Source organism: Amia ocellicauda, chromosome 4 (genome assembly GCF_036373705.1).
Source record: "Amia ocellicauda isolate fAmiCal2 chromosome 4, fAmiCal2.hap1, whole genome shotgun sequence".
NCBI classification, from domain to species: Eukaryota; Metazoa; Chordata; class Actinopteri; order Amiiformes; family Amiidae; genus Amia; species Amia ocellicauda.
In genome coordinates, this window is record NC_089853.1 from 4908960 (window position 1) to 4919068 (window position 10109).

Below are 10109 nucleotides of genomic sequence, written 5' to 3' on the forward strand. Positions count from 1 at the left end.
TCATTATGGGTCGAGCTTTGCTAACCAATAATCCAAGACCAGAGACCAACTCGGAGGACATGATTACTATTTAAGCCCAACGCCCAGCGGCACTCGGAGTTACATAAATTGACTGGATGTGACAGTTAAGAATTCAACCTGAGGCACTACGTGGTCTTAACCTGCATGTTTAAAGCACAAAGCCAAAGGTGGAGGAAATTAAACTGAAACTCAATTTGTATCTGGCAGCGTGTCCGAAGGGTGGGTTTGAGCAACACTTACGTTCGTTCTCAATCACTTAATGTATCAATTGGTATTTTGATTGCCAAGGATGTAACAAACCTGTTTATTGGTAACACAATATACGGGCCTCAATACCCTAACTCAATTCATACTGTGGCCCCTTTAAACAATGCGTCAATTTCCTTGTTTACTCTTCTTTGCCTTCCCTGAACAAGGGGTAACATATTACGTAGATATGATGGTGACTTGGGCCTGAAGCAGGTTAGAAGAGATTACTTTATTCCCCCAGCAAATCCAGCAGTGCCCGGCGTACACAATGCAGCTCTGTGCGGTCACTGTACTGAGTCATACTGGTGTGATGCTTTGGCATGCTTGGGATTTAAATGAAATGGTGAGCCAGGGGTTGCGTGTGAACTCTGATCCTAAAAAAACACAACTGACTTTCCCGATTCAGAAAGGCGACAGAACTGCAATCAGCTGATCGACGGAATTCGCCTCAATGCAGAGAGAAGACAAAGGCAGCAAAAAGCAAATACAGTCTCTTTAAATGCAGAGAGATGATTATTTTCCGAGAGAGACTAATGCACTGTGTGAAGCGCATTATCCAGAGGAATGCATTTCCATTCTGGCACTGGATTCCGTTTAACTTTTACTATTATTATTATTTTATTTTTATTTTTATTTTAATTTTTATTCCTTTATAAAGCATTTTAAAGATAAAATCAAATCTCTATTTTGCAATGATGTGTGAACATCTGGGGGTCAGAGTTGTGTTAAGAAAACAACAGGGGGAAGCTCTGCGAGGAGGAAGGGGGAGGGTGGCTGGGTCATTTGCTCCCATGATTATTTCCTCTCTCTTTCTCTGCCCAGCGCAATCTGGAGCTGTGGGTCCGTTTATTTTACTTTATTTTACTGTTTGTCGTGGTGGGGGGGGGACTCCAGTCTGCTCCTTCCCTTCAGCTCAACTCATCCAGGGGTTACACTAAACCTGACACCGACAGCAAAACGACCAGCTGAGATCCAGGAGGTTGTGCGATGCCCAGCCACGAGTTGCGAAGCTCTGGTGCCGGTCAGGCAGTTGAGGAGATTTAGACGTGAGGCATCCGGTGCATCTCTGAACAAACCTCCACATCTGTCCGTGCCAATATTGTTTGCCATCTGTCTTTGTGATGAAAAACATACATCCTATTTTGTAGATAAGGTGACATTGCTTAAGGGTAAACGAGAGGGGAGTAGGAACCGGTTCCAGCCACATGGTACAGGAGGGAAAAAAAGAAAATGAACTTTCATTCTGGTTTCATTGAAGAATTCCGCTCTGAAATGCAAATTAATTTGTTCAGTTCACAGAAAGAGAGCAGGATAATTGCGAATATCATCACCTCTTTATGGTGTAGCAACCTCACTAAATTGTAGTTTCAATGCCAAGACATGACAAACTTAGCATGAGTTACATTTACTCAGCAACAATAATAAAGAAACAAACAAACACACACATCGGTCGCACTTTATCTGTACTTTTGATAAGAGACTTTGACATTTCAATCATACCACTTACACAATCTTGTCTCTTTTGAGATAAAAACGCATGGGTAACACTCGACAATAATGGGCACCAACTCGTAATGAACTGATGTACGAACAGCACAGCAATAACACACGAACCCCTCACGCAACGCATCTGAGTTCTGCTGTTAATCACATGTATAACAGGGTTCGGGTCAGGGATAGGGACAGGGTGACACATGCGCTCAACATCAGGACTCAGTGGAAGTGCACGGGGCATTCGGTGCATTTTTATCACAAAAGATAACAAATCGTGTAAGTGGAATGTTTGAGATGTCAAAGTCTCTCCACAAAAGTGCCGACCCTCAGAGGTGCCTGCGATGCATGGGAGGAAGATTAGAATCTAAAATAAACACGGCTCTCCTAAACAAAGCGTCACAGCGGGCCTCCGAGATTGATTTATTTGCTCTCTGTAGAGTGGATGTTTTTCTTTTCCTCGCTCGTTCTTCTTTGGAGTCCCGTCCCGAGAGGAGGACGTCACGTGTGAGGACTGAGACGGAAGCAATCACGTTCGCAGGTTTTGCCCAAACTTATCCGATATAAGACGAGCTGATATTAAGAAATGTAATTTAATTTAATTACAGGAGCTGCCACCCACACAGTCTGAGGCCCAACAGATCCACTCGAGGTGAACATTTAACACATGAACACAGTTGCACATACATATCCCTAAATACGCTGCATTTCTGAATAACTGATTCTGAATGGCCCGGTTAACTGTTGGTCAACGAAGAGGAAAACACTAGTGTGCAGAACGCTCCGACTCCGAGAAAGCAAACTTTTACGGCCGACTTGTAAAAGAGGCTTTTCTCTCTCCGTGTTCCCTTCATTCCAGAAGAAGGGCATTTCCCAGGAGCGAGCCGCACAGAAACATAAACAAACCCCCCCCGCCCCGTTCCAGTTCCTGAACAGGAATGCTAAGAACTTCCCTGCTCTGTGTCATTGATACCTGCAACCCCATGGGGTCATTATTGGGGTGCCAGGCTCTTAACTGCAGCCTGGGCCGGCCAAAGATTTATTGCTCCTTCCTTATTCTTCCTCCCCTCATAGCATTTAACGGCCATTCAGAAATGCTCGGTGTCTGTAGTGCACTGTTTCACGTCGTTGTAGTCGGATTATGAGCTCTACACACTGCTGTTTGTGCACAACACCATTAAATAGATGTCTTCTTTCACCTGAAAACAAGACGGACAATAGATGTTTTGTAAGAGTGGGTGTAGGCAACCGGAGTCTTCCACAGCAAGCCAGGACAGGACAGGAGTTCGACCTACTAAGACTGGTCAAACCATCCAGGCCCAGCTCTGACAATCACCCCTACAACCAGAGAACGTTATTCTAAAAATAGTCTTCTTAGCATCCTCTGTAAATTCATCTTTTATTACACCTTAACTAGCGCTCACTTTTCAACACTTACAGTCGACCTCCCTGCACCAATGCCACTCACGACGACACCACGTCCCTGTCCTTTATCTGCCAGAGGGGTCTCACCCTGACGTATTAAAAACGCAACAGATGCCATTGCTGTATAAGATGAGCACTTGCGTTTGTGCGGAGGGAGCGCCCGTTTGTCTGATATCACCATGACTGCTGGAGACAGATCTCCCACACCTTGGAGAGGGGGGGTTATTATTACTGAAGAGACACCTTTGAATGGAGAGTGTTATAGTCTAAGATCATATTTTATGCTTTTTGTTGACTCAAACCGACCACACAAACGAACACATTAGCAAGCAAACTAGAAGGAAGGTTGATCCTCCTTCTATTAAGCACGACTGCACCCCCCTCCTAAAAACAAGCTCATTAACAGCCTCATTAAACTCCACTGTGAAACACACCCTCATTTTACAATCTGTTAGGGTTTTGTGTCAATATTCTACACAAACTTACAAAAACTCTGCAGAAATACTTCACAAAACTCCACCCAAATGTACAGTTTAAAGGAAATATTGGATCATTATATAACAGTTTAAAAAGTATATTGACACACTGAAGTGAAAATTATGATATTATTATAAAACACAGGTTGTGTAACTGGAAAGAAGAGGGGGTGGTCTTGCTGTAACAATCTGAATACTAGTGGTGGTCCCATTAGGGTCCATTAGTTTTATTGCTGTTTTTAAAAGCCTTGGCATCCTGCCTGACCTTTAACCTTGACTCAGAACATGCTGGTGATGCCTTCATTATGTCTGGGTTTCTCGCTATGATAATCGTGGACATGCGTGGGCTGTGGAAAGGTCTCCTGTGGACATGAGCTCAGGAGCAGAAAAACACTCGGGTCTTTAGCTTAAGGAAAAGACTAATCACTCCAGACTCGTTATTGAGAAACACCCTCGGGAAAAACACTGTTATTTTACGGATATTTATGCAAAACAGGGATGCAGGGGCCGGCTGGGGGAATGTTGTTTGTCAACTACAAAATGAAAGCAGTGGCGTTGTAGTGTTTGTCTTTCCACTGGTAAATATAATGACACATACCAGGAGATGTGCACCTGTAATAATGGTAATATTCACTGTATATATGTCTGAAGAGTTTTCCATGGGATTGATGGGAATCTATATTAACAGAAACGATTGCCTTTAACGCCACTGTCACCCTGACACCATGTTTAAGATCTGCGTATTTAATATTTACATGTGAAACTGGATATGAGAGATGGACCGGCACACAAATTCCTCTCCTGCCTTTATTGTGGGACGAGCTAATTGGCGTCTCGCAGGAACCTTCACATTCCTCGGCCGGCCTGGCTTACGACTGCAGCCAAAGGGCCAGCTATCTCCCCTATCTGCCACCATTCGTACCCGCCATTAGCATCTAGACCATGGGAGATCATCTTTCAAAGAGACACGACATTCATTCGATCCTTTGCTTCTTCCCCCTATTCATTTCCCCCCCTTTTATTCTGCAGCTGCCTTCCCTCAAATTCCTCTCTGTCTTGATCCTGTTTAACACCTTTTCTCAGAGTCATTATACAAGTCCGGCATTTTATTTACGGTTACAAAAGAAACAACAGAGAGTATTGTTGCCTAAACATGCATTTGAACACATACTGTATGTTATAAATACTGTGGAAGTTATAACTCCTGTTTCTTTGTGTTTGACTGAGATCAAACTATATATATACAAAACACACTGTGAGTTTTAAGCATTGTAAAGATAGTTTTACCTAAAACAGTGCTCCACACAAAACGTACACCCGACCCGACCCGAACCTGAAAGCGGTCCTGTTGGGTTCTGGTCAGGTAGATGGGCTTTTCTTCTGATGAGGTAATGAGAGAGACAAAGCGTTGGGAATTGCATTTCAGTGGAAAACAGGACTGAATGATGACAGTCGAAGTCAGGGAAAGACCAGAACCGTTCCCAAAATAAAAATAACAACAACAATACTATAAAACCATAGTTTAAATAAGTCCCAAAGGCCTGTCTTGGTTGTTTTGTTTGTTCTTATGTACTCGTTTAATAAAGAATTATCCATTTATCCTTTATTAATTTGGAATCACTTCCACTCCTTATGAATAAAGGATATGCAACACAATATCGAAATATATAATCCATTTAAAGCATTTACACAGCATTAGAAATCCTATCCCTTTGCATATAATACCAAGTTAGCTACTTAAACAGTATGTTTTGCTCTTTATCTGCACGGTAAACCCAAAAGAATGTCTGGCAATATTAATAGATTGCCTTATTGCTGCACTTCCAGGGTTACAATGTTACACAGTTTCCCACAGGAGACCCCTCAGACTGCCCGTTCTCCCACCATTGTGTCCTGTCTGTGGACGTGGAGACCTCAGAGAACATCAAGAGTGAAGCTCGACTGACACCCACACTCTCTCGTGTTCATCTGGTCCTGCCACGGGCCAGTGCACTGCAGACACACAGGGGGACAGAAGGTACTGTACAGCACCATCACTAGCATATTCACAATTATTGCCGCAATGGCTTAGTGTATATTGTCTATTTATGTTTTATGTTTTCAATGTCTGAGGACATGGAGGTATCGTCTCTTTAAGATAAAGGACTTACTTTAAACAAACAAGCGTATATATTTCTACATATGCAGTGAAGATATGTTAGAATAATTATGTTTTCTACTTGAGTAAAAGTTATTGATTTTAAATCTGTGGCAACTAAAACAAATGTGATTCCTGAAGCATAAGAAGGCGTTTTTTCTATTAAAGAGGTTCAGCCCCACAAATAGTGACACGTCAGCCCACGTTGTAGTGAAAATTGATTATTACCTGGCTCTAATTAGCCATTGAAATCTGGACGCATGTGAAAAGTGCATCTCTAGTGAAGAACCTGGGATCTTTCTCCTGGGTTAAGGATCACGGCTCAGGTAATACCATTGTTCTGTGCAATATTCTTCGTATGCCCCTGTACACTAATTACAGCCTGAGCTTGAACACATCTGTCAGTCCTCGGCGTAAACAGAGAGACTGTGCGAGGGGCGGAGGGTGAGAGGAAGTCCTCTAGTCCTGAGAGATGGAATAAGGAAAAGCCCATGATTACTGACCATGTGCGTTATTGATGGCTGCTCTGTAAAGCCTAGGTAGTGTTTATAAATAAACTGGGACAGCAGACAAATGATTTGCTTCCATTTTCTTCCCTTTTTTTAAACTTCAGTGCACATAGGTCTTCCGTTTTTTCATCTAAGAGACACTGCGGTCATTAACCACCCACGGTGAGTTTGACACAAATGTCTCCACTTTCAAAACAATCATAGAAATGAAATGAATTCATAAAGATCGGCTTTGGAACTGTACAACAGGACGTGCTCATGACCTCATCATTAGAAATCACAGTTCTGTTATTGACTCGGATCACAAAGGAAGAAGGATTTTAGTTTGTCCCGTGTAGCTATTTTATAACATTGTGTCCTTTACATAAAAGCTACTTTGAAAAAACTGAAATAGAAATGAGAACATCATCTTTGTTAAGTTTGCAAATTTCTTTCGTATCACTTTGTACAATCTTTATTTATCTTTATTGTATGAAACTCTCACTTTACATCTGTGCAGTCTGACACAAGAAATTACTTTTGGGATTAAAATTCAGACCCAGGGAAGTAAGAACATACAGGATGACTATTATGAGAACACATTATTACAAACTCAACTTGGGTTGGTTACAGTATTTGCCCCGTCTGGTTTCCTGCATATTTTTGACACTGAATGTTATCAGATCTTCAACAAAACCTAATATTCAATACAAAAATGTCACACATTTTGTATGAATTATGTTTTTCATATAGTGATCACTAAAACAGAAATACAGATGTTGCACGTCTACAATATTCTAGGGGGGATGTAATCTGATCAATGTTGTTTTGTTCGTGTTTCTTTAATGTAAATAATGCAATGTGACAAAGAGAGGTCCATACAGGAACAACATGTAAATGCCAGGGTTTGTGCTGGGGTCGGTTTTTCTACATCAAAGGACCGGGTCAGGATATATATTTGATAATCCACTGTAAAACATAAAAGAATGGGTTCATGTGATTTCTTCAGACAGTACGGACCCTCCTGAATACATACCAACATTTAACATCAATTTAATCATCAGAGAACATTTCATTCACAGAACTACACTTCCAGAGCCTTCGCCTGGGTGGACCGAAGTCCTGGGCAAACAGGTCTAACCCTGGGCATGAAGAGGGGAAAGACGATCAACAAACATTCAGCGTCATGAAACAAAAGGTTAGGAAGGATGTTTAAATAGACAGAAGAAATCAAAATCCAGAAAATCTACAGCTAACAGACTACAGTAATGATGTTAGTTTCTTATAATCAGAAAAAAATTAAGTATATCGGTGCATTTTCTGGACAAAAGGCAAATGACCCAATGAGGGGTCGTTGTCTATGCCATCAGTAGTTAAATAAAGTAACATTACATCCCCCATTGTTTGGAGAAGTATTCATCCTGATTGTGTCACATTGCGCAATGTCGCACATTTAGTTTTGTTTCCTCCCACAAGTGCTGCCGCTTGTTAACAGCTGAGCTATACATAACATCTGAATCACCCTGCGAGCCACTCCACCAGCTCTCAATGCCAGGATGCCAGGCTGCCAGCACCGACACACAACACAACCCGGCAATAACCTAAGGTCTCTTGCCCTGGGGAAGTCTCCTGGCCATCGCATACCCGATCAATTCACTGATGCAGGTCCAGAGGATGGATCGGGTGAGGATGACGATGACAACCACCACCACCAACACCCCCGAGAACATGTTTAAGTTGAGGAAGACGCAGCTACACTGACGCGCCCCTGCGAGTGGGAGATATGAAACCAGGTTCTCTCTGCGCCCGTCCTGCTCCCGCGCTCGGCCGCAGCAGTGTAACCCAGTAATGCTCTTAGAGTTGCAGGCGATGTGATCTCACTAGCATGTGATCCTGGCGATACAGCTGACAGATCTGGGCCGTGTACTGTACTATTGACTTGAGAAGCTCCATGTGCTATTCACAGAGAGCTCACCCACTCTTCGATTAACAATGACAGCTTTGTCAAAGGAACTTCAGAGGCAACAAAGTCCATAAACCCTGCCCCAGTTTGTGAAGTGTGCCTCTCTCTTTTTTATTCTTCCTTTTTCTTTTTCTTCTCCAACATTGACGTAATCCCAAAACATCCACAGGAGCAGCTGCTCAGCGAAACTCTCCTTTCTTTCTTTCTTTCTTTCTTTTCCTTTTTTTCCCCCCTTTTCTTTTCTCTGAGGCACGCAAGGCAGTTTGCAGAGAGGAAAAGACAATTGAGCTCTTTCTTTCCACCAATTAGCTATCACTTCAAATCTCCTTTGCTGTCCACCACTATAGCTGTCTGGAAGAAGCTCCCACTCCTAAAGTAAGGGAAGATTAAAAGGCATGAATTATTGGACTTTGTCTTTACCTGCTTGGCAAATCTCCTTACATCCCTGTTTCATTCGCCATTTCCTCGAATCTCATGTCTGAAAAGCGTTGATGAATTTAATTAGTTTTTTTAAGTTTGTGTTGTCTTTAATGCAATACTTTTCAAAGTACAAAATAAAGATGTGTTTTTACTGCAATATTCTTTTAACAAAGCAATATCAATATTAAGTAACTACCTAAATAATTAACTATGCTTCCTTATGTTCCCATATAATTAGACATTATTAGCACTTTGACTATAAATTAGCAGTTTTACGGTGACTTCTCCTCTGACACTCCCGCCCGCCCCCACCCACACACCCCCCTTAACACATACCTGGGACTTGTATTGTGTCAGCACTTGTTACCTCATTGTACTAGGTTGTATGCTTATTGTATTTTGTATTGATTGTATTCCTGCAATTTGGAATGCTTCAAAATGCTTCACCTAGGATAAAGGCATCTGTTAATAAATAAATAGTATTAATAATAAAGGTAGAATCCAAAATTCAATGGGAGTCCTTAATTACAATGTCCTTTAAATGTGTCTATTCACTGGAATGTTATCAAAACGCTTCAGTGTAACTGTTACAGAGCATCCGATACAGAGCAAGACGTTCGGCTCATTGCAGGGGACTCATACAAATGTCTAGGTGAGTGATACAGAATTGAATAGTCTCTCCTTTAGACTCCAATTGTTGTTAGTACATTTTCAAAAACACACACAAGACGTTGTTAAATTAAAGCAATTTGTGATAATTACCTATAAGCAAAATCATTCTATGGAAAACCTGTTCTCTCTTTGCTCTTGGGCAAAAGAGGTAGAATTAACATCACACTCACCTTTTCAATGACTGAAGCAGCACAGCAATTAAAGGAGTACAAACTGAAGTACCTGCACTTCAGATCTGCTCAGAACGGTTCTGCACCAGGTTTTGGAAACTTGATTGAGTTTATCTACATCCTTATCGTATAAAAATGGCTGTCCTTCCCTGACTGAGTTTACTTACAGACCTGGAAGTCTGTGGAAGAAAACAGAAGGAACGTCCTTGACTTGACTCTTGTGCTGCACTTCTTATGAAAAGTAGAAATCACCTTATCTTGAATCTTTATGTTTGATATACACACTTTGAAACCTTTTTACCATTGGATGAATCATTGTAGCTCTTTTGTTTCTCATTGGGATTAGCTGATAGTGTTGGAAATACAAGTTCAATGGGCTTTTGCTGTATGAATAAAAGGTAAGTAAGTTTATTCCACATAACTTCACAATAATCTATTGTTACTGGTTTGAAGTTGACGTAGGTGTATATTTAATCCCCCATGCTTCCTCTGATCGGACTTTGTGAGGTGAACTGTACCGTTGCTCTCGTACATCTTCACAGCCTTTGTCCAAATAAGTCTTCTGCAATCAGGAATGTTTACGTCAATGGAAGTTGA

The 10109-nt window shown here is 41.6% G+C and overlaps 1 long non-coding RNA gene across 1 annotated transcript; it reads right to left on the reverse strand.

The window, feature by feature from the left end:
- Positions 1 to 8012: 8012 nt before the first annotated feature.
- LOC136747618 (uncharacterized) lies at positions 8013 to 9742 on the reverse strand. The gene is made up of 3 exons (XR_010816533.1): positions 9513 to 9742; positions 9007 to 9132; positions 8013 to 8620 (listed from the first exon to the last, which is right to left on the reverse strand). It is a non-coding gene; the product is annotated as an uncharacterized LOC136747618 (long non-coding RNA).
- Between the last annotated feature and the right edge of the window lie 367 nt (positions 9743 to 10109).